General features: G+C 43.5%; 1 protein-coding gene across 9 annotated transcripts in view; it reads right to left on the bottom strand.

The window, feature by feature from the left end:
- Nucleotides 1–25626, bottom strand: part of TRERF1 (transcriptional regulating factor 1) — a 99002-nt gene that overhangs the window by 54139 nt on the left and 19237 nt on the right. For all 9 annotated transcript variants that reach the window (XM_040553301.1, XM_040553303.1, XM_040553300.1 and 6 more), the window contains exon 2: nt 15773–15828. The gene's annotated coding sequence lies outside the window, so the exon portion shown is untranslated. The remainder of the gene's footprint in view (nt 1–15772; nt 15829–25626) is intronic.

The raw sequence follows: 25626 nt of genomic DNA, 5'->3' as shown, positions 1-25626 counted from the left end.
GGGACCAGGTGGAGCAGGTCCCTTCCACAACCCCTCAGCAAGGTGTAATCAAGAGGGATGTTTAAAGTAAAGTAATAACGTTTTGCAGAAGGCATGCAGGAGATGTGTTATACTCTGTGCTTCCACTGACTATCCCAAAAATCCAGAGAGGTTTGACTCCCTTCCTGCTAGGTAACTCATTGTACAAGAGTCCTATGCTAATCAAGCCTTCAGGTAAGTCCTGTTCAAGTCATACAGATAAGGATCTGAAGAAGTTAGTCCCAAAGTCGTATAGTGGGACAAACAGGCAATCCCCCCGTCTTTTTATGACCATTCTGAGCTGCTCACTATGCTTAGCATTTTCATTACCTCAGTGGCAGTGCCAGAAACATTTTTCTTTTTTTACTTAATAAGAATTAAAGCACTGTCTTATAAAAACATGTACTCTTCAGAAAAGTTAGGAGCAGCAAACTTAATTTATATTGCACACAAGTCCTCCACTAACTTGATTTTACACAGCACAAGAAAAAAACAGAATGTCTGAGGATACCTGGCTTCTTATTATAAAAGAAAATCAACATCATGTCAACTCTCAACAAACAGCACAAACTTTTATCTATACATTTATGATTTATGAGCCAGAGTCAAAATGGATAATAGAGCAGGAATACAAAGTACTTTATTACAGTCTGGGAAAAAGGATAGCTATCTTATCATGAAGCATATTTAGAAAACCAGTTCTGTAACACAGGATCCACAGAGCACAGACACAGATGTCCTGCCATAAAGAATTCATTATTTACAAATATACTACAGAACACTCCATTTGCAATGAAGTACCATAAATTATTCATGCTAAATATGCGTCACAAGCGCAGACAGTTCCACAAAACAGGCAGTGGCATTTTCTCCGCCATTCTCACCAAGATCAGTGAAACAAAAGCTATGCTGTAACATCAGAAGCGCAACAGGTACTGAATTTTCATTAAATCATACCACCTCATTCTCCACAAACGGTCTCCTCACCAACACAGATTTCTGTGTTGAGACTTCTACACAAGAATTGCCACTCTGGGAACAAAACAGTGCAAGTCATTTAAAACATTAAATTGCACATCCATTTTATTTTCACTCCCATAAATAATATTGAATTGGCAACTCCAGTCCACTCTCTGGGTAGCGTTGCACAGCTCTACCTTGCGTCCTCTGCTCTGACCTGAAGAGGCAAATGCAGAAGCTGACAGGAAACTCCACATGTGACCTCTGCCTTTTTGTGAAAACTCGGGGCAGCAGTTATTACACAAACTGTGCCACAGGGTTGACACAGCGATGGAAATATGCCTCAGTAGGAGATCAGATTAATACAAACTTTATTTATACATGTAAACAAACAGTTGCCATAAAAAAAAATCCATTTGTGACTGACAAAGAATGAATCTGAATAACCTACCTAAAAGGTAGAGGGTTCCTAGCACATTTCCATGGCCCATGCAGATACACCTATTTCCCACAAGATCAAGAAAAAATTGCATGAAGCACTTGATCATAAGTTTGTCTGAACAGCTGCTGCTTTACAAAGAGCATTCAGTATTTCATTTTCTATTTTACTGGACGGTTCTTCCCCAACATGATAGCTGTACAGATGCAAAACCTCATTTATCTGACTCTGGCAAAACCCCCCCAAAACTCATCTTCCTTTAACTACAGATGCCCCTCTTCACAAGGATGGGTGAGCAGGACTTCAAGTCTGTTTTATTTCTTTTGAGTCATAACCCAAACAGCAGCAGATTTGGTGAAGAGAAAAGAAACAACAAAACAAAGAAAGACCAGCCTACTATAAGTGGTACCAGGAACAAATAAAAGCACGTACACAAACACTAGACTTGGAGGGTAATGTCATTTCACATCAGGTGGTCTCTATCCCTCTCTCAAAGATCCTGAAAACAGAAAAGCCCCCTGTGACCACCTGGCTGGCTTTCCTCCCCAGGTGGGCCACAGGACTATACGCAGGTATATCACTGTCTGAAGTCCCGAATACATTCATCAGCAATAGTCCCCCTTGCTGAAAGCATTTATTGCCGATTCAAAAGCAAGTGATGAAGTATCCATCACATCCAAAGGGAGTTGTTTCGGTGAGAAATTCACACCATTTAATAATTTGTTACAACTAGTCCAGATTCACCTGGTTTCAACTTTCAGCTATTCCATCTTGCTACTTACTCTTCCTGCTAAACAGGAGAGCTTTGTACCTTCTCTCTCCTCTATAGGTATTTGAAAAATACAGCTCAGACACATCACTTAAAGTAAGCATGCAAGGCTTTTTTTTTTTTTTTTAAAAAAGAAGTTATCTAACAGTAAAACAGGTTTTCCAACTGTAATCGATCTCTCAGCTCTCTGAAAACATTTTGTTAGCATTTTTTTTTCTAAAGCAGGCACGTAAGTAGTGGACTCAGTATTCAAGTAAGGATTTGGTGCCATTATACCCTGGTAATACTATATACTCCTACCATACACATTTAGCTTTCATGTCCAAAGACTGCATCCAGTCTTTTAGTAGCATTACAAGGAGTCTGTATTTTGTTAGCTTTTTACCATCACCCCAACTCCTTCCCAATGTAAACTGCTCTGCAGAACATAGTTAAGTCCTTCTCTCTGCATAACATACAGAGGTGGACCAGTCTGTGCTACCATAATATAAATGTAAGCCTATACAAAAAGGGAATTAATCCTGTGTGAGACAAAGGACACGTCATTATTTACCATACCCTTGATTTTTGGTGACATTTTCAAATTTAACAATAAATAACTTTGTTTAGCATGATGATTAGTGATCCTGAAATAAATTGATATCAGTCCTACCAACTAAAGGCTTGTAGTTACTTCTTCCTTTGCTTTCCAAATAATTACATTGCCTCATCACCCATGTATAGTCACTGCCATTATTTCTATATCTGTGTCATAAACATAGACATACATATATGTGTCAGAAGTCCTGGTCTAGCATTTGTTCCTCCTTGTACAGAAGTGTTGGGGAGCACTGAATACATGTATTTGATGTTCTCACAAGCACCAGTATGGCATGCTGGTGTATACTGGTCCATTCCAAGCACTGGATGCAGTACTTTAAATGCAACCTTGATTTTCCCCTCACAAAGAAGATTCATGAGTTAAAATATATCCTTGTTAAGTGAATGCAGGATTGCGGTTTGTTGTTTGTTTTCCTTTTTTTTTTCTTTAAAGTATCTAATAAAGCATCAGCAACATTAACATTATGGTTATTAGTTTACTTAATATGATGATGTTCCATTAGACAGAAGATAATATAATTGTAGGCTGGAAATTAACTATGGAAACATGTTGATATAGTTATATGGAGTCATGAAACTTTTTCAAAAGCAGGAGCACTGTGTCTACAATACAGTTTAAACAAGTTAACTTATCTCATCTGTATATGCATAATAAACTTTTGCTCCATGCTGTCATATCAGATACTCATTATTCCAGTATAAAAATGTTTTGTTTTTTATATACAGGAAAGCATTTAATGAATATTTAAAAAATCCACCATTGAAGTTAAGTCAGCACAACTTGTTAGAACCTAGTGTTTCTTATGCTTTCAGCTCAAAAAGGATAATTCATATTTATAAACAAAAGTACTAATACGGTTATACTTTTTGCCTTATTTTAAGAGTAAAAAACCTTTATCTTTTAGACAAATGGCACCAGTACTGTGATGCTGTGCTAGAAATGCAGCACGCACAAAGAGGAACAGAGGCAGAAGAGTCTGAACCCAACATCACAAGGGAGCTAAACGTCAGATGATGTTACAGGCTCCGAGATGACTCTTGAAAAGCAGGGATTGACTCAAAACCAAAGTACCCACTGTTGATCAGCCTACATGGATTTATTTAGGGCATGGAAACAATATAACATAGATCTAAAAGGTTCATTTCCTAGGCTAAAGTTTAATAGAGCTTTAACTTTTTAACGAAGTCAAAGTTTCAACACATCTCCTCAGGTTAGCAATTCTGAAGTAAAACGAGTACAGTTATCCGTTGAACCCCACTTCAACAACAGAATTAATTACCGGAATTAATCATCAGCCACAAAGCCTTCCCTAGGATATTTAACTGATTAGCTAACAACATACTTACCAGAGCTCATATTAAAAAAAAAAAAAAAAGCTTCATTAGAGCTCAGGAGTTCAAAGGGTGGCCAACTTGCCAATCAGAGGAGCACTGAGATCATCATGGAGCTGTTCCTGAAATAGCCAAGCTGAGGACTCGCTTCTCTGAATAGGAGGGTTTTTTTTGTTTTGTTTTGATCCCCATCATAAGTCAAAGGGCAGTAAATTTCCTCATTTCTGAGCGCGCTGGTATCCAAATCATGGCAGCGGCAGGGCTTTCAATTCTCACCTGCTCGCAGGAAGTCCACACCTCACTGGTACCAGCTAAAATAACTGAAACACAAGATGACTCTCCAACCATCTCCTCATCTCTCCCATTCTCCATGAGCTGCCTTCAAATGAACCAAGAGATTTTTGCAAGCATCAGGCCTGTGGGTGCAGAAGGACAGCCTGGGCAGGGCAGATGGAGGAACTGCGACCAGGGACAGACAGCTCTGCCTCAGAAGGACCGGCCGCAAGGTCCCTCCTTGCTGTGAGGCAGGCCCGAACCTCAGTTCGACCGAGCAGAGCGGGTCAGGCCGTCACTTGAAAGGAGAACCCTACCACGGATATGCAGCTTCAAATGCTGCTGGTTGTTGTTCTGCTGGCAGGATACATATTGGCCTTTTTGCAGCTTCTCGAGTACGATCCAAATGACAAAGCAGGCTGAGAGACTGTTTCTTTAAATGCCAAATTTCTAATATAGGTTCCAGCCAGTCACTTAGCACTGTACTTGTCTTTTGTGGTTGCGTGTATTTCCTATTTAAGAAAGGGACTACAGCAGTTCCTGGTTTGTCACATTTTCTTCAAGTAAGAAGTTTCAGCAGCAGCTTCCTCTGCGATGCATTATTCTGCATTAGTAAACATTGTATTCCCTCTCACTGGGCCCAGAAAAACTCAGCCATCTACAAAAAGGATTTACAGATGTGAGGCAACAAGATGAAGGAGTCCAAAACCACATCCACGATGACAATCCATGGGATTTGTCTTCCATACCTAGACTCAACCCTCCCTTCTCCATCTGCACTTTCCAGCTCTTCCAAAATAACGAGCAAATGTTTCCCCAGCTACACAGATCTGGCACATTTCATTTTCCTTGTCATTTAAGAGATGCACACAAACTATTTGGTATTAATAGTAAGAACACTCTGCACTTTGTAAAGCTTTATTCAAAGCCTTCTGTGATCTTCCACTGAAAGCATTAATTTAGCACCTTCACAATAGTTGTGAGGCATGTCTTGTAGCTCGTTCCACACAGGTGGAGGCTCAGAGGCACAGGCAGGCTGAAGCAGCTTGCTGGCAGTGCAACCACCAAAAGAACTCGTGTTCTGCCTCCCCACATTCATTCTGTATTTCAGCATTTCTGGCCAACGCTTGCTCCAGCACTTCCTGCCCCACATTTAACTTCAGAAAGCATAGTCCCTTCTCTCCTCTCTCACCACACCTGCATAAATTTCTGGCAGAACTTCCCAGATATCTTTTTTTTTTTTTTCCCCAAGGATTTCCTAAGATTAAGTAGTTAAATCATTAAGAAATAAGTTCACCTCCTCCTAAGAAAAAACACTTACACAACGTTCTCACCACCAGCAACCTGTGTGGCCATGTTTTTACATCCCAGATACCAGCCACAGTGGCTGAGCCTGGAAAGCTAACAGTAACCCCTTCCAAATGAAAAGAATACTCCCAGGGTCTGGTCTTTAAAAATAATTTCCCTGGATAAGCAAGAGACTGCTAGTAAAATATCATAAAAGTCTCAATTTGTTTTAAACAGGAGAAAAAGAACATAGAAGGTCAGTCTGTCTCTCTCACATTCAACTGTTCTTCGTATACGCTTTTTTATATAATTACATAGTAGTATTGCTTTAATAAAAAGTAAGGAAAAACATATATAAAAGACAAGCAACCAGAAAAGGGTTAACATTTTATACTATGGTAATACCTGAGTAAGGAAATAATTTCAAATTTAATCCATAATGGAAAACAAAATCATGTACAAAAAGAAGGCAAGTGAAGTGAACATGGAGTTGTCTGACATGACAGACAGCACAGGAGCTCCTGACTGTACATGACTCACTAGTGCTTAAAGAACATTACCTGTTTTGACTCTCACACTAGGATCCATCACCCTGACATCTGGACACACAATCCTCTTCCTTGTTTTAACAAAGTGCTTTTATAATGCCAGATGATACCTTGTCATTAACCACTGCCAGCTGTGGTTTTGCTGAATGATGACCATTACTACTTTTACTCAAACCTCACACAGTAACAGGTCTCACCAGAAGCTGCTGGTTGAACTTCAGATCAACCGACAGATGACCCTTGTGTATCTCTTGAGGCTAAATTTAAAAAAAAGTTACACCTCCTTTGTTCTCTCAACAAGTCTGAGCCACACGGCTGTACGGACTCAAGACTCCACTCTTCTTTGGGGCATTCAGAGCATGCCATGCCGTCCTTTTCACTCCCTCACACCATACCCAGAAATTCGAGAAACAAGAACACTCACATTTGGCTCCAACCCTCAACCCAAAACTCAGGAACAGCTGGTCTCTCTGAGTAAGCGACCCACAGAGCGTGCATTTATCTACTGCGAGAGAGAGAATGCAGCAACCCCTCAAGGGCTCCCTAAGAGCCTCTCTTGGTACAAACAAAGTTTTCGAGGCAGCATGGTCCTTCCAAAAGCCTATCAAAGGCAGAAGTTACACAGGAAGCTGCACAAGTACATTCCAAGCACATTTTTCACGTTTTTCATTCAGTAAAAACTTGCTGGATATCCCAATAGCATCGTGTCAAAAAGTTCTACTTCAATTGAGTTTTGTTAGCGGGATTAAAGGTATAGCTAGTTCAACTTGAGAGGGCACATCTAGAGAAGACTTCATCACTCCTGCTTAAGCCTACTAGAAGAGAGAATATTTCAAGCTGCAAGCCAGCAGAAGAAAGCCAAGAGAAAAAGAACGGGATAATTTGTTCTTCCAACTTGTCTATTCAGGAAATTTAGAGGAAGTTTAAGTGGGACACCAACAAGTCTACTCGTTTGCCTGTCTTAAATAGCACAAACTAGGATAAGGGCCAGCGAGCATACGCTTTTCCTTTTATAAGAAAAAAGCATGCAATGGGAATAATACTCAAGTTTTCAAACCAGAAGTGCCCAGAATCAAAGTGACACCACTACTGTTTAACAAGGGTAAAAATCCATCTAAGCGTACAGAAGACAGACACAAAGGAGACCATTCCCTGGCCACCAGAAGACGGTTTTGGTGGGAGGGTACCGTCCCTCCAGCTCCCACAGACTTCCTGGGCCACCCTAAGCAGATTCCTCAACTCACTTCAGAAACGGGTAGTGAGTTGAATAAAACAAAGCTGTGTACAACACCATTGTGGGAACAAAGGTCTTGACATTTTTCATCTCTAAGAGGTGTTCAAATACTAGTCTCACGGGCAAATGCTAAAATGAATCATGAAAGCAGCACACTGTTAAGGCTCTGCAGTTGAAAGCAAAAAGACTAATGAAGTACTAAAGCACCACGGTTTTTTTCCTCTTGACAAAACAAAGAGCAAAGAAGATCCCAACCTTGATTGCACACTTTGCAGAGAAATTCCTTTTCAAGGTTATTAACTTTTTTTCTTCCCGTTTAACAAAAATTACTTCAACAGTATAAAAATTGGAAATAACATTATCTCAGAAGTAGAAAGTTGCTCTATTCCTTATTGGTAAGCAGCACACAGACATACAAAAAAAGAAAAACCCACAGGAAATTGAGAGCTATTCATTTAGTTTTAGTCAAGTCTTTGCGAGACTGTACCTTCTGACTATTAGTTGGTGGTAATGCGCAACTGTCTGGTACTCAATCTCCTAAGAACTAGACCAAAAAAAAGTATCAACATTAAATTTTACCTTCAAAAAGAACAGAAGCGGTATGAACACAATTCTCCAGAAAAATGCTACTTAGCAAAAACAAAACAACTACACCCCCACATACATGCGATATTTAAAAGAAAGAATTCAAAGTTGCAATTATGTTCACACAAACCCAAACTGCAAAGTACAAGTAGTTCAATTTAGAGACTCAAAATCCTTTAAGTATTATCTCTAATGACAACATGTACCCCACTTCCTCTCACATTTTTTCTTCGGCATTTTGGGGGCCTGAAGCGATGCTATCCATTGCCTCTACCAAGCACCTGAAAGAAGGTATGACTGCAGTTGTCATTGGCACAGAACACAAAACCTGGAACAACCGTAAGCAGAAAGTGAATCAGGTTACTTTGCGGTAAAGGTGTTTTTGTTTGTTTGATAGATATAATTTACATGAACTACAACTAGCTTTAAATACAGCAATGCCACAAAAGTTACAAACTTATGGGAATGAAAAAGAATCACGAGAATTGCACCCTGGAAAGCAACGATCCTGTAAAAAGCCTGGGGGTCACGGCAGACACAATCTAGACACTGAACTTCCTGCACGACCCTGCAGCTAAGCAAGGAAACACAGCCACTGGATGGATAAGAACATTATTTTGTATAAGGCTGGGCAGGAGGGAGAGCATTATCTAAGAAAAATAACAGCAAGAGCAACATGTATTTCTGGTCTATTCACTGGAGAAAAGAAGGTACCACAAGAACAGCTAAAGACTCAGAAAACACATCTTATATTGAGAATTAAAGAGTCAGCGTATTTTGCTTATCAAAGAGGATAATGGTTATCAGTGACTTACTGACAAAATGGCTAGATGTCTCTACAAAAATTTACTCAGAAGATAAGGAATACATTAGTCAGAACTAGGCCCAAAAAAGACGCTGCTGGGCAGAGGAAAACATTTTGAAGAGTTCAGAATTAATCTCCTCTGCCTGACAGTACTTAATTATAGCTAACTGATATGATGTGCGGTACACCCAGAAACTCATCGGCAGCAAGCTGGCAAAATGCAGCATCCACAAGAAACACTTCGTCTTACCCAGCTGAATAAAACTCTGCCCCACTGCTCTGCCATTTACATCTTCCCCACTGTGCAGCAACGCCGTACATTCAGAAATACAGACCTCTGCAGCAACTCCAACCAGAACAGCTCTCGGAGGACATCTTCAGAAACACAGGCTGCTCCCTATGCACCATTAGAATATTAAAATCATAGTTCATCGTTACGGGTCTTCAAAGTGCTCCATGGCCTCCGTTCAGGGCATTTAAGGCTTTTCCCAGCGCCCCAGGACAGAGCAGCAGAGCTGTGGATCAGTCCAGCTAGTGTCAATCAGTGCTGGAGATGCCGATTTTTGTGTGGCTGGATGAGGGACACGAAGCAAGTTTCCCAAAGAATTGCTCGTGGCAGATCTGAGCACCGAAGCTTGTAATATTCAGATCTTCCTCTCCCCACTTTTCGGCTCATAGCAACTTGCATTAAACAAGGACACCTGGACAAGGCCCTACACTACATCCCCCCTACGGATACAGACACAAAAGTTTGCCATATTGATGAATTCTTGGCCCAACGCTCTACTACTACAATTAAAAAAAGTATGCAAGAATGTATATAGCACAGAAGAGAGAATTGCCTAAAATCCTTCCAGAGAGAAATGAATGCAATTTACAACTTCAACACATTTCATTCTGTCATTTATAGTCAAGAGTGGACACCTCTGCAAAGTAACAACAGAAGTTAGGGGCTTTCTGTAGAAATTACCAAGCAAGAGTTCATGATCTGCACTAAGACAGGATGAGCAGATAACAGAGGCTTATTCTGGGGACAGACATCTATGAATGTATTCCACAGAACATAGGTTTCCTAAAGCTACAGCCCATTCCTTGGCGTTTATGATGCCCACAAATCACGAGCAGCTTATTTCATTTCAGGGCATGCTGGCTGAGAACCAAGACAGCAGCCCAGTAGAGGACAGGAGTTGCAGCAGGCTTGGCCTCCTGGGCTGCCGGCAGGTTGCCACCCAGCAAGGACCAGTGACGGCCACCTGCCCTTCCCTTCCCTTCCCTCCTCCGCCACCCAAACGCATGGCATGGGGCAAGCCCTCAGCTCCTCACAGCACCGCCTCCTCTGGCAGGAGCAGGACCACCCACAGGTGAGGGTCAATCAGGAGCCAGGAGAGCACATTTGTGAGGGAAGCTAACTGTGAGCAAGCTTCTGGTGTTCTCAGAGCACGGCCACCAGCTCAGCCCCGGGACCTTGACTAATTTTTTCTTTAATTTCTGGAGCTTTTTTTTTTTAAAATCTCAAATATGAATTCTGCAGCTTTGCACTCCTCACTGGGCTCCCCCCAACATTTTTAGAATTTTCTTTCTTTTTTTTGAACCAGTGAGTTACTGGCATATCTCGGGTTGGCAACAGAAACCAGAGCTTGGAAACTGCATGGCTTCCACCCAGAATGGGTTGGGAAGGAAAAAAACCAGAATGTTTCCCTACCTCTCTGCCTCAGCAGCAGAGCCTTATATTCTCTGCTAGGATTTCACCTTCAGCCTCAACTAAAACTTCCCTTTTAAATCTCCTGGCAATCTGTCCTTAATTCAGTTAGGAAACGGTTGATGTGAAGAGTGGAAAGTCAGGAGAGGAGGTGTGAGGAGGAAGGAGAAGGGGAGGAGAGGAGGGCACGATCCAGATGGCCGGTATTGGTGGTTAGCACTTCAGTACCGAGAGTCAATCTGATCTGTTTCAATAGTTAGCAGGAACAACGACAACAACAACAACAAAAAAAAAACAGCCCCCAAAACCTTGTGTGTTTTTGGAGCTGGGGTTTCTGAACAAAGTTTGAGATAGGCCTCGCCACAGCAATGGTAACAACAATACATGGCAGGACCTCGATACCTGAAGCACTGTGCGCAACAATTAATCATTTCAGCAGCAAGTTATAAAGGAGTATTATCCCCTTTTTACTGACGGGGGAGCTGACTCAAAGAGGGCTGAGGGAGTTGCCCAAAACCACAGGCTAGTCATTAGCAGAGCTGCAGTTACAAGTTCCTGGCTTCCAGCGCTATTTTCACGCACTGGCACTGGCGGCCGCCCTGCCCAGCAGAGCGGGCACGCAGCAGGCTCCCCAGGCCAAGGGTCCCCTGCCCTGCACACCAAGTCTCCGAACTCTGGTTGAGCTGTCAGAGCTGCAGAGGTGCCCAGAGATCAGCAGCAACAGGGGCGATGCTGCTGTGCCCCCTGGGTCTGCCCTGATGCTCCCCTTGTGCCTGTTTGAGCCCAGGGACACTGGTCAGAAAAATAACCCTGAGGAGAAGAAGAAGCTCATAGCTGGTCCAGGTCTCGTACCCCGAGTTGGCTCACTGAGCAGCCAGACAAGTGGCAGAGATGGTATGGGGCGGTTGAGAGACAAGAAACATTCACCCCAGAAACTGCGAGGCCAACAACACTCCTTCTTCATGCTTACAAGCTCAGAGGGGAACTGCAGATCAGTTCACTTTTCAAGCAAAAACTGAAATGGCTCTTTCCATTTTAGCCCCATTGCTTGACTGTGCGTTTTACAGTGCTAATTTCAGTTTCTCTTAATTGCTTGGTCAAGACTGCAGAAAAAGTTACCTGCCTCTTACAGAACCAAGCAGCTCACAGCAATACTCTAATAGTGGAAGGTGACATTTATCGTAAAGATAACTTGAGAAGTATAAGATAGGTCAATTTTCCATCTCACTGTTTATAGAAGAAGCACAATTCTTATAACAACAAGCTTGGGAAACCTAGTGTGACAGGGCGGGGAAGGGGGAACTGAGTATTCCACTTTAAAAGCAGAACCATAGAAATTTGCTTTTCATAACATGGTTAGTCTTTAATTTATATATAACGTACATTTAGGCCTCTGTTATGTTAGTTGAATGTATTCCCCCACTTTCAGTATTCTGCCTAATATTAGCCTATGCCGAGATCTCCAGACATTCCTTCTAACTCACTTCATCCTTTGAAGCTGACAGTTATCTACACAGTCAGGCAATGAAGTAATTTATTCTTTCAGAAGTGTTAAGCATTTACAACTTGCAACATCAGATTGTGCAAATATTCAAATTTTCTGGAAGAAAAAGAAAAGGAAAAAGCATTTACCTTGACGTCTACATTTATGTAGATATTCCACCCTCCCTCCCCCCAACTTTGTTATCTAGAGGTTTTCCTTATGCATGAGAGATTTCCCATTTTCCTCCCTGTACTTTCCAGGTACTTTCCACATACTGTGACAAAACAACTAAATAACACAAGAAAGGGAACTCAAAATACCTGTTACTCTTTTATTCAAATAAGCTTTCTTATTTTGAAAGTTTTTCTAAGATGGCTTCTGGGGAGACAAAAATAATTCATACGCAATGTCAGAGGACATTAGCAAAACCAATCTAGCAGCAATGCCAAAATTTTGCACGTATGTGCATTAACACAAGAAGAAACCACAGTGCACCAGTTTAGACAGAAATCATCCTTTGACTTTGCCTCAATCTGGTCTCATCAAAATCAAGTGTTATTCCCACTAAAAAACAACACCAAAACACCCAAAACGTGAAAAGAACACAAATACTTCAGTGAGATAACGTACTCTGAATTAAACTGGTGTTTTCACTGCCAAGACTCATTTAAAAAGAACAACCAGAAATGTTTGCAAAACAGATTGCCATTATAAAATGCATGAACATAGCATGCTCCAGCCATTAATAACAGAATATACATCAACACACTGCTTTTCAGACAATCAATATTAATTGGTAATCTAATTTGGAACTGTTAAGACAAGCGGCAATCCATCAGGTCGATGCTGTTTAACAGAGGGTGAAAATAGGCCTGGTAACTGTTATTTCCTTGTCATTTCCTTTCCAATATGACACAACGCCATCACAGCGATCAGAGTCATTTTCATCTCACAAATGTACCTCTGAAACTAGATCAGCTCTGATAGAATGATTTTATGGTTCTGATCCAAATTATCAGGCAGACTCCGTGTGAAGATTAACTTCTCATTCACAAGGGCCCCAGGCTTTTTGGAAGGAAGAGAGATAAAGGCACAGGGAAATACGGGGGAAGGAAAAGAAAATGCTGTGTGAGAGCTCTGGCACCCATCAACATCAGCACAAGCTTGCTACATCTCACGAGGCTCTCATGAATACTTCCTAAGTCCCACTCCAGAAGCAGCAGCAGCAGCAGGGAATGGGTCAGGAAATATCCATGAAAACTATAAGTGATCAGGAGAAAGCTTGGACACGAGGCACAGACAGGACCTGAGGGCAAGTTTGGAGCAGGATCCAGATGCCCGTTTTGAACGATGAAAGCACAGCAGCAAATGGGGAGAGGGAACACAGTAGTTTAAAAAAGTAATAGTAATAAGGGATAGCTCTAAGAACTAGGGGTGCCTGACAATGGTGGCCTTAAGCAGTACGAACAGGACAGCCGCTTCTTCCTGCGAGGCAGGAGGACAGGGAGTGGGACAGTGACACTTCTCTGCCCCAGGCTGCCAGGGAAGGAACAAATAAATGAAGTCCCTCTGAAAGCCAAAAGATGACATTTGTAGCTCAGGATTAATTTCAACCCTGAAACAGTATCACACGCTGCCAGGACAGAATCTTCTCTTCTAGAGGTGAAAGACAAGAGCCAGTGGGAAGTGTTAACTTCTCTCTCCCGGAACCTCGTTTCAAAGCCAATCCTGTGATTTCTAGGGACCTGACTCACGATTTGTACCTGCCTGGGGCTGGCAATAAAACCATGGCAAGAAAAGGTGTCAAGGCCTTAAGCAGGAGAACGTGCTCGAGACGCAAAGCTCCCTCGGTAGCTGTTTTATGAGGTAAGGAGAGAGCGAGCTCACCCTGGGAGAGGCATTAAAACAGAAACTGCCCAGGTTAAAGCACGTACATTCATGAATATCTACTTTGCAGTGAAGAACGAGACTTTAAACAAAAATCAAGTTAGACAAACGAAATATTTATGAGGAGCCTAGGAAAACAGGAGCAGCTGAGTGAGTACTGAGGCACAGTCCCACCTGCACACACCAAAGCAGTGCCCGCCACTGCCAGATGAATGAAGTTCTTCCCCAAAATCGACAAAATCTGCTAAACCAAACCAACCTGAACACAAGCATTCATATTTAACCTATACTGACCACACTCGACTCCACACATCGGCTCTGCACGTGCGGTGGCACACCATGGCGGCCACCACCGCAGCAATGCCGGTGGTGGTGGACGCATGAGGGGACGGCAGCTGGGCTGCCCGCACAGTCGGGCTGAACACGCTCTAAGAAGTCCTGAACACAGCCGTAATTCGCCACTCTTGGAACAGAAGTAGGCCGGTTCCAACACGTGCGAGTGAGTGAAGATCGTTTACATAACAAGCGAGGTATGCACTGAGGTGCTTTACATAATAGCGCTGCAGATTGCCAGACCTCTCACCTGAAGAGCTGTATTTTACCAGCTATATACATACCATCTACTCAAAGGTGGCCTTGTAAGCCATTAAATAAAATATTTATAATGTAATTCAATGGTGGGATGAAAGGGTGTGGTTCGAATGGACAAAGGGGAAAACGCCCAAGATTTGCAGAAGGCTAAGAAGCAAGAGAGCCCTTGATTCCTGCATACTCCATGCTGGGCTGAGAGCCACCTAAAATTTTCAGTTCTTGCTCGGGTAGCCACCCTCCAAAACAGTAACTCCACTAAGCAAACAAAACTAAAATGGAAAAAAAAAAGCCTGTCTGCAAGAGCTAAATCTCTCAATTGAAGGAAAAAGGCTTTTAATCCTGATCCTTGCATGATGACATAGTATTTTTAGCTGTTTTCACTACACTTTCCAACCAACAACCTCAAAGAACAAAAGGGATTTTGAGGCCCCTAAGTTAGAGAGCTCACACAGGAGACGAAATGAAATACATAAATGAATGAGGTGGACAGTGATAGGCTGGACTGCAGCTTGAAAGACTGATAATTCCTGCATCATACTACTACTATATTCAGCTGTTTGGTGTCTGAATATAGTTCTTCCAACGCTTTTAGTTTTAAAGACATCTACTCTTCTCTGACAGTAGAAATGTCTGGACCAGAAACTGAAAGAGAAAAAGCATCTATCTGAACACAGCCTTTTTCAAATGCTGCTATTAAAATTCTGCAAACTTACAGCTTCCTTCAGCGTATCAGTGACAGCAAACACTTGTTTCAAACTCAAACCTAAAGGTTTTCTACTGATATACATTCTGTCCTATTCAAAACAGTCCAATTTTGAAAATATTACAACAGGAAAAACAAGTTTTAAAGCATAGAAGCTAAAACAGCTCAAAGATCTTTTTACTTTTCAAAAGTCCTGGGGGATGAGGGGGGAAATCCTGAACTCAAAAAAAAAGGCTTCTACCTCACGTGTAACTTTTAAGAAACTTTACAATATTAAGGTAAGCACGACCAACCTGCCTACGCCTATGCCTGAAAGAGTTGTATTTCTGTTGCCTAGACTTTGCCTTTCACTTCACCAGGAGAAAGGACTGGGACAGAAGCTGTACAGAACTGAAATGATCCCTGCTCTGAAGATCAGAGACAGACAAAATATATAAATAAACATCCCAATTATTTGCAGGGCTTTGCCAAGGAATGAAACAGTTGTCTTCAACCAGAACACAAGACCAGTGAGACTGTTCTGTGTAAGAACATGTTTTATCTTACCCTCTTCTCTTACCTTATCAGACACATCTCCTCGCCCTATTCAGAATCCAGCAAGTCACAAAATTCCATCTGCAACAAAAGGAAAAGTCCATTAATACCACTCGATAACCTTACAACAGAAAGCTAATGAGCAGTTCAAGAAAAAAATTAAACTTCTGCTCCCATTCCAGTATAATCCACACCCCAGGCAAGTCGCCCTCCTGTCTGCAGGAATCTGGGAAACCTGGATATAAATGTATTAAAGATGTTGTAACATGTTCTGTAAGAAACACGCTCTTCCTCCTTCAGAAAGGTTAAAAGAGGTGGCCAAAGTGTACAGGTTGCCCTACCGAGTCATAAATAAGTCTGCAGCAACCTCTCATTAAATTAAATGAGCATCAAATTATATAATGTGCACAGTTGTAAAATGAGACCAATGGTAATGGCCAGAAATAATCACAGCAGCCTTATACATCGTGGAGACAATTTTCTGTCAGTATATCAAACCTGAGTACGTTGCACCTTTTATCTGCAGGCCAAGAAACTGTCAACACAGAGTCCTTCTTAAATATGGTAAAGCATGCAAGACATGGATGAAACAAAGCTCTCATGGACAAGTTTAAATGATGCCTACCCTAATCAAGTAACGTCTTACCACCTTTGCAAACCAAACTGACAAGGAAACAAAAGGATTTTTTTAGGTAAGCATAATACAATTCAATGTACCTGGGGTCACAAGGAAAGAGCGCCATGCACCTAACTAACAAAACTGCAACTTTGGAATTAATAAGATCTAAATCCTGATAGACTTGGGATCAAAGAAACAGCCTCAAACAAACAGGCTTCTGCAACACCATTAAATTAAGGGGGCATGACCTGCAATCCATCCAATTAGCAAACCCATTCAGTAGAAGGGAGATGTCCAGTTTGACGCTTTGAAGAGTCTGCCTAGAGAAAAAAGCATAAACCAAGAATCTCCAAACCCACCAGATAAACTGCTCCATACATTCTGTTAGCACTTTGAGCACTCTGCCCACCAGCAATAGAAGCCTGTTAGTCCACTGCCAAGCTGAAAAAGACCAGAAACGTGCAAGTGTAACGGGATGTTCTATCAGAGAACAGGGTGGTGGTGGTGGCTTTTAAAAAAAACAAAAACAAAAAAAACTCTTTTCTCTATCCAGTTGTCTGGGAGGAGATATGGCAGGAATGGAAGGATTTCAAATGACTTATTTTCACATTTACTTATTTCTTTCCTGCAATGATTCTACAAAGAGCATTCCTGTGCCTAAAGCACAAACCTGGATGCAAGGGAAACACTGCTTTTTAAGCCTGGATCTGATGTGCCTGCTTTGCACGCTGGCTTGGTTTCCCTCGGGCACCAATTCCCCTCGGGAACGGCAGGGGCCCAGCGCCAGGTGATGAGGAAGGTGACATCCTCCAGTTCCCCACCAGCAGGACGGAAGGTGACATCCTCCAGTTCCCCACCAGCAGGACGGCAGCAGCGGTACTGGGTCCCAGCCTGGGCACCCCTCTGTGCTGTTCTTCTTCTTGAAGTGTACGGCAGTGCAGAGTTGTAGCGCTAAAAAGAAACCTGTCATACACTGAAAACCATTTCCTCATCTTTCACTGACACACTCCCTCTTATTTCCTCTTTTCGGTTGCCATTTGCTTCATTGAGAAATACCTTTTATTCATAAGGACATGGATCATTTAGGCTTTGGCATCACCAGAAGCACCATACCAACATATTTCACTGTGGTTTTTTTTTTTTGTGTGTGTGTATGTGAAGAGGAGATCTTTTGTCCACAGGACAAAAGGATTTGAGGAAGTAGAGAGCCACTGACCAGGAGCCCAGCTGAGCACCCCTGTGCTCCTTCTCCCTTGCCAACCCAGTAAAATTCCTCACAGCTCAATCTCTTCCTGGCTATTTTCAGAGAAACTGCAGCAATCGTATAAGAACAATGGGGAAGTTTGTTTTACTCAAAGAGCAAATGTTTTGCAGCTTCCAATGTAAATATTTTAATTAATGGATTTTTTTTTTTAACTGTCTACTGCTCTGCTAGTGTTCACCTTCACCCAGAGCTATAGGAACAGAGTCAGCACTTGACTTCTATAATAGGAAGAAACAGGGAAGTACAACAAAGAAAAGCAAGGCACACTGACTTCAGAAAAAGCACCTTCAGAAGCAAATCAAAACTGACTGGGCATTTGCTGGGGGTAACTGGGACAAAAGAATGAAAGAAAAACGAGTCTGCTCATTTCCTGCGTCAGGCTAAGGGCTCATACTGGCTCCCATCAAGATAGTGGGCCTACTTTAATAGCCAACTTGTAGAAAACCACAACCTAAACCGTTTCCAAAACAACATTACACCCAACGACCAGCCTACGAGAAGAAAAGCGGCGACTACCTTCTTGCCTCAATCACCAGTACGGCAGCTCCTAACCACACCAGCACTCAGCGTCCCCCGCACAGAAAGGCTCAAATCTCTTCTCAAGGATTCATAAGCAAAGTGCTGTGGATCCCGCCAGCAGGAAGGGACCCGAATTCCCTCTCACTGGGCAGAGCTATTTTGGCACGATGTGCTCCTGTGGCGGTTCTCTGGCTGGACACACCATCTCCATCCCCTGAAGGGACACGGCCTGTATACGAAGCCAACAGCAGATGGCTAGCATTGAGGACTTTATTTTTTCTTTTTAAATAAAGTCAGACATGGATGGTGCTGTTCCTACTTTGCCAAAGCCTGACTGGAACGTGGATGGAGATGTGTCCGAGCAGGGAAGCCCAGCCCCACAGGATGCTCTGAAGAGCCACAGAAGCGACTGCACAAACCCACCCTGACTGAACCAGCCCCTCACAGGGCAGCACTGCCCTTGCCCTGCCCTTACCTGAATGGCGTTTTTGTTCCTCTCTCACCTCATTTTGTTCCTTTTTTTGTTCCTCTGGTACTGACCTCACCTCATTCAATGCCCATTAGCAACATCCCTCCAAACCTTTAAATGGCAGCTCTGTACAGCCCCCCATCACCCTCAGCGATCCCCATGCCAACCCCCAGATAATGTCCTTACCACATCCATCCAAAACCACCGTATTCGTACCCCTCCGGCAGCTCAGGCGAGACGCTGGGGAGGCTCCCCGGGTGCTGCGATCCCCCAGCGGCCGCCCAGGCCAGCAGCCCCATCGCCTCCGGACGCCCCGCGCCGGGAAGGCAGGCTGCCCGCCCGGCTGCAGGGCCCGCTAATTGGGCGAGGAGCGAGATCTCCTGATTGCAGCGCATTGAGAACAAACCTTCCAGATCCCTAAATTAGTAAATGATAACTATTAACCACTCCCCATTAGGATGGGGCGAGGGGGAAGGGGGGGGGGGGGGAAGAATGCCTGGCTGTTAATTGAGAGAGATACTCTAATTTGGCAGCAGCGGGAGACCCTGGGGACCACGAGCCTATTGCTGCTTCTGCACAGGCAATTCGAGTGCCGGGGAGGCTGGTGCTTCTGCGGAAGGAGGCAGACAGAGGCAGATGCATCACCCTCACGGCGCGCACGCACTGCGGTACCTGCCCCTCGCGGCGAGCGGGAGGGTGCCGAAGGGCAAGGCTGGACGGACGGCTGGACGGACAGACGGAAGCTCCCCTCGCGGCAGGGCTGTTCACAAGCACGTGCTGGAGAGACCTTTCCTGCCCCTGCCAAAACGAAACTAAGTCTCCTGATCCTGCGTGAGTGTTATCACTCACCGCTGTGATTGTACACGCGTTTATAATCTCAGCAATAGTTTCCATGCCAGTGAAGACTTTTTTCTTTTTTAAATAATGTTTGTTTCTGTTATATATTTCCCCATCAGTTTTTCTGGCTATGCATGCAACACTAAATCAGAGTAAGAATCGAAGAAGCGTATCTCTGCTCAAAGCAGAGCCCTGGCAAAATAAAACTTTTACCACTTTTCATGAAAGACTGAAGCAAAGAGGCGGGCTTTGCATTAAGCCTTCAACATACACGAGCTCCAGAAAAGGTTTCCTAGCAAGTGCCCCCGCTCAGAGAGCAGCCCAAGGCTTTTGCTGGTCCTTCCATTTCCTCTCTGACCTCTTCCACAGAGCCACTGTGCTTGGCTTTTTCGTGTGCCTGTTTACCAGTGACATGAAATTCACACCCGTACTCATTTCTCTGCAGCCTTCTCATCAGGGCAACAAGCAGAAACGCTCCCCAAAGGAGCAGCACATTCATAAGTCCGCCGTGCCCACGGGATGGGAAAAAAAAAAAAAGAGAAAAAAACACAGATGAATGTTAATCTCTCCCCCTTGCCTCCAGCAGCAGTTTGTACTCTCCCACGCAGAGAAAAAGGAGGCTGTAACATTTGTGGAGGCCAACCTGTCTGGAAAAACGTAGACTAAGAACGGATGGCAAATTCCCTTCTATACCAATCCCCTTACAGTAAGGAAAGTGAAAGTCAGCCACAGCGTTGCTGGTGGAAGATCAGATCACAGGGGCTTTGAGGGGCTGCTTTTATGCAAACGGCAGAGCCGGACTGCTCAGGATTGCATCAGTTCGACATACTCACTACATAAAATATTCTGCTCACACACAACACGCACCATGTGACATTTCTTATGGGGATTATTATTATTGTTGACAGAGTACATATTTTGTCTGATCGCAGGAACACAGAAATCTGTGCAACACACAGGAAGGACGCACAACCGATCCATTTGAGATGTTAATTCACAAACCTAGGACTCGTCTGTAGCCTACCTGACTCCAAACAGCTGCTTCCTAACCATGAGTAGGCAGGCAATAAATGCATCCAGTATGGAGCTCAGAGCAGTTGCCACCACACATTTCTTTAACGGGATGTGTCTGAAAGGTCTCTCTCAGCACGCAGTACCGTACATGCGCCGAACCAGAGCCGGGGAGAAGCTCAAGGCAGGAAACTGAAGCGCGTCTTCGATTAGCGCAGCTCACTCAAGAGTAGTGCTACGCTCAGATTTGGTTTTGGTTTGCAAACTGTGCTGGCATTGGCTAAGAGCCTGTTTGTAGTTTCGCTGGAAAAAAAAAAAAAAAAGCCCACCCAAAAGAACAAGCCAGGGAGCTAAAACAAACACCACAACACACATGAAGTCACCCCAGCAGCAGCCGGTACCTTAAAGACCCCTGCAAGACGCACTTATCTCAGCCGCTGTTTCACAGAGCCCCGTCTGCACCTCTCCCATCTCCCCCGGAGCCACCAGCAGCCACCACGCAGGAGGATGCATGGGGGGAGCGCCGGGGAAGCACCAGCCACCTCCGACCTGCAGAGTGCCTCCCCACCACCCCCAAAGCGCTTGGCTGCCCGCTGAGGTGCCTTACAAGCGAGCAGAGCCCAGCACCAGCTTGGTGCCAAAACGTCTGATGGCACCTCGACGGACTTCCAGTTCTCGATGTTAATTCCCAGGGAACAGACCCAGCGTCATCCCACTGCACGAAGATGGCAGACCCGACCCTCAAACGCACGCACCAGCAATTGCAGCCACAGCTTCGGCACTGCTGATACCTGAGGACCCGAAATCCAAAAGGATTCACTCCCCCGCCCTAGCTCCAGGTAAATCACGGCAGCAGAGATGCACTGCAACTAGCAACTCCAGCAGGGGCGAGGTGGAAGCTCTCCTCCGGGTAACCTCAAGGAGAAATCTGAGCCCTGAAGGGAGAACTCAGACCCAGACTGAGGGGAAAAAACGCACTATTTAACGTTAGTATTTATTAATATCTGGGCTTCAACTGTGGATAAACAGACAAGAATCTCTCTGCCTGTGCACATACTTAAAGGACTGTTTACATTTGAAGTCCAAAAGGATGTCCTCATTTTATAAATAATTTGATCTGATGACTCCATCAGAAAAAAAGTGTAATTTAAGGCTACAGAGAGAGGCAAAACACTTGGCTACCGATGTCTGAACGGGGCGGGGGGGGGGGGGGAGAACCAACAAAACAGCAGGGTCTCTACAACTCAGCAAATGGTTCAGCGAGAGCTCAGCACGTAACACAGCGTGCGTTCAGCACACGCCAAGCTGTGCCTGCTCCAACTTCAGACTTCCGAGACTTTACTTCCCAGTAAGTCATCCTAACCACTCCACGTGACAGGGCGCTCTCCCACAGGTAAGCGTTACTTACAGCCAGCCACACAAACCACCCGGCTGCACTTTACTCATCCCGTTGGGCAGGCACGACGCATCAAAAGGGCACTTGCAGAGCCACCGGGGAAGCAAGCCACAGGCGGAGTAGGGACAAGCTTGTGCCCCTCTCCCCTAGGAAGCAGAAAGAAAGGCTCCTGGAGGATTTGCCGGCTGAGCTTGTCCCGTGCGTTTTGTTTTCCTTTGTCACATGCTCACCGATGTGTGCCTACATGGTTGTAGCTACAAGTGTATGTAATTTGCTCAAGATCAATCACTTTGCATGCCAGGGCAGTTGGGGAAACAGAAACTCTGCACACAAGAAACTCATTACTCTAGAAAGAAATATTATTTCCAGCAAAAATTTGTTCTCCACTTCAGGCAAATGCACCAACTCAGTTTGCTCCCCAGTGGGGAGAATACCTGTGATAAGCCACAAGAATAGCCCAAGCAGTCTCAAAAGTCATTCAGAGAAGTACATGCTACCCAAAATTTTGAGCAGACTTACAAATACTATGGTCCGCTGCAAGCCATTACGCCAACGCCAGGTCATACAGCGAACACATTAACTCCAAGCATACCTTTGTGCAAATGGAGAGACAACCCAGAAGGAAGGAATAAGGCTTTTTTTTTTTTTAAGCAGTATACGTGTAATTTTGGTGTAGCTACATTTGGCATAGCTGCAGATACTGATGTGTTTATCAGATACTGATGCTGTGTATGATATATCTGACAACAGACTGGAACTCCATGCTTTTAAGAAGACCTATGTTTCTGGTCCAGAGGAGCAATGAAGACTCCGTTTTAACTTGAAATCAGTGACCACATGTGGTAAGAAAGGCTTGCCAGGATGTGATCCTTGATGATGACTTCATCCTGCACAGCTCCCTTGAAAAAGCATCAGCTGAGACATCTTGCCCAGAGCAGCTCCTGCAGAGCACAACCCAACCAAAGAGGAGACAAGGGTGCCAAAAATAACAATAAAAGTTTTTTCCCCTCAAATAATGAGGTATCCCTTATAATTCAGCCCTATAAAACCAGATATGTCAAGTTCTAAATTGGGTTGCAGCAATATTTCATTACAGCATAAATCTTCCTTACACCCTAGTAAAGATGCCTAATAATTTAATATGCTATAATTTTTTTTTTTTTTTTTTTTTATATCTGGAACTCGTCAAAAATTGCCTGAAATAGGCATCTCCTTTATACTTTATAGTCCTTTTTCCATATACATATAGCTTCCAAAATGTAACTGGCTCACATTCTTTGCATGGAAAAACATTTGCAAAGTGTGGTTGTATGTAGACTAAGAAAGGTTGTAATTATCTCTCTTGGGCTTCTTAGGTAGGTCAGTGCACATCCTACACAGGCTTCTGTATTATCCCATGATATTCATTGAGCACCATTTTTTTCGGAAGGCAGCAGAACCCCCTGAAAATAATTACATTGAGTAAAAATTACAAAAGGAGGAAGAAAAAAAAGATTCCAGAACTTTTAGGACATTTACTTTTTAAATAATAGCAAATTTCACAGCACTTTCTTGCTGAAATGGATTACTATGCAGGATTCTAAATTACAACTGGCTCATAGACTAATATTTCAGTGGATAACATGCAGACAAAAATGAAAGAAAGGAAAATAAATTTAAATGGGCGGAGAAAAAAAGAAAACATTGCCAGTACTACTTGTTATTAACATTTGGAATTCCCATTCCCTCCTGGCGAATCAGGTCTTCACTAAAACAGAAACCATTTTGAAGTAGTTATCATAACACGTCTGCATAAACCAGCACTGTGAAAAATGAAGAACATGACACATCAGTACTACAGAACATACACATTTTCCTTCGTGAGGTGGATACAGCGAGAACCACTACAAGAAGTTAAGCTTGCTCTAAGTTTGAAAAGCAGTGATGTCACTTTCCTTCTGCTTCTGAGAAGCGCGCAGAGTTTACGTCCTCATTTCCTGCTGTCTCTCTTTACTTTTCTTAAAGGCAGCAACATACAACCAGCATCACAGCACTTTGGTGCTGGGACAGCTGGGGGAAGGTGGGACAAGCCTGTTTTAAATCTCACCAAGCTCCTTTAACAGCAATTCAGTAAAACCTACATCACCCATAGTTAAAATAGAAGGTGGACTGCTTTTACTTGCTGTGTCCCTAGCAGTCTGCATGCAATTTTGTTCTTAACCCTGCTCAGAGAAGGGTCACCGACAGTGTGTTGAGAAGCTCATTCATGGTCCTGATCCAGCAAAATCCCACCACAAGAATGCCCCAGAAAGCATCGAAATCAAGCACGTGGCAATTGAGACGTGTCTGACCGACTGGAGCTTATTGCAGGGCTGCTCACGCTGCAGCAGAGCCCCAGTGTGGGCTTACGTCAAGACAGCAAGTGTCACAACCGTGTCACGGCTCGCTGCCATAGCTTTCCAAGGCAAGGAAAAGGAGGAAAAATTAACGTACATATAACATACAATTATTTACTATCTGTATATAAAACATAGAAAACAGGAAAATATCTTTTTTCTTTTAAGTGAAATAGTTTACGCTGAGGTAGGACTTTACAAAAATGTAATTTTAGGCGACTGACTCACTTCTCCCACAAATGAAACTAAATCAACCAATTCCTAAAGAGCGAAGCAATCTCAAAGCTGTTCACTGGAAAGAAAAGAGGGAAGGAAAACAAACAAACAAACAAACAAAAAAAAAACAGGCTGGGTTCCTACCATCCCAGCAGCTCGCTAGCCCTGCTTCCCGACCATCCCACTCCCTCTCCTGTGGCTCCCACCAAAGCAGCAGCAGCCTCCCGATGGTATTTGAGGCTCCGAGAGCTCCTCTAGCCTCCTCACCCCACTGCTTGCACTGGGGAGGCCGCAGGACAGCGGGTGCTCTGGGCAGGGTTCCTGCAGCCTTCTGAGAGGCTGGGGGTTACCTTCTGAGGTTGCTGTGGTTTGGGTTTTTGGAGTCAAATGCTAGGACTGAGACTGCTAACAGGAAGCTCCCTGGTTCACCGTTCCTCCCAGCATTCCTAAGGAACAATCTGTCTGAAAAAGATTTTTATTATTGTTATTATTTTTCCTTAAAACAAGAACCTGGTTATCTGAGATTAATGCCCAGCCAGTCCCCCCCCCCCGCTTTTTTTTTTTTTTTTTTTTTTTTAAAAAGAACTCAGTTGGGTTTTCTGGCCAACAAGGAAGTGAGGCTCAGCTGATAGCTGTTAGGCTGATGCACATCTGCAGGAACTCTATCAAGTAGAGTGCAATTATTCTGCATTTACAGCTCCATCAATAAAGGCAAAATCCAGGAAAAAATGGTTTTCAGGTATTGAAATTGTACTGGCCTTAAAAACGTAGTTTTAGCAGATTTCTGCTGACTTTTGAATCGCTCAGATCAAGGGGGGACCTGCCTTAATTTTCTTCTTTCTAAATGCACTTCCGCTGGCAACTCAGTTAATTCAGGGCATCTACTACAATTAAAGTTTAATTTTGTTATTCTACTCAGTGCTTTGTATTTCATATCTGCAGTTGTATACACACCAAGAGCATGTTAGTATTCGTTTGGTTTTGAACAAGTGGCACACAAGAAAGTAAACACGAATACCTGACCCTACATGAGCAAATCACTAATACCTCAAACACAGATTTTTACTGTTAGCATTCTTCTTTAAAGCACACACAAGAACAACAAAAAGCAGAAAAATCTGCAAAACTTTCTAACCTGAGTAGCAGTTACTTGCTGAGAAAAAATGATGTTTT

This window comes from Cygnus olor, chromosome 3 (genome assembly GCF_009769625.2).
Source record: "Cygnus olor isolate bCygOlo1 chromosome 3, bCygOlo1.pri.v2, whole genome shotgun sequence".
In the NCBI taxonomy this organism is placed as follows: Eukaryota; Metazoa; Chordata; class Aves; order Anseriformes; family Anatidae; genus Cygnus; species Cygnus olor.
Note: the sequence above shows the minus strand (reverse complement) of the source record. Positions and strands in the feature narration are given on the sequence as shown.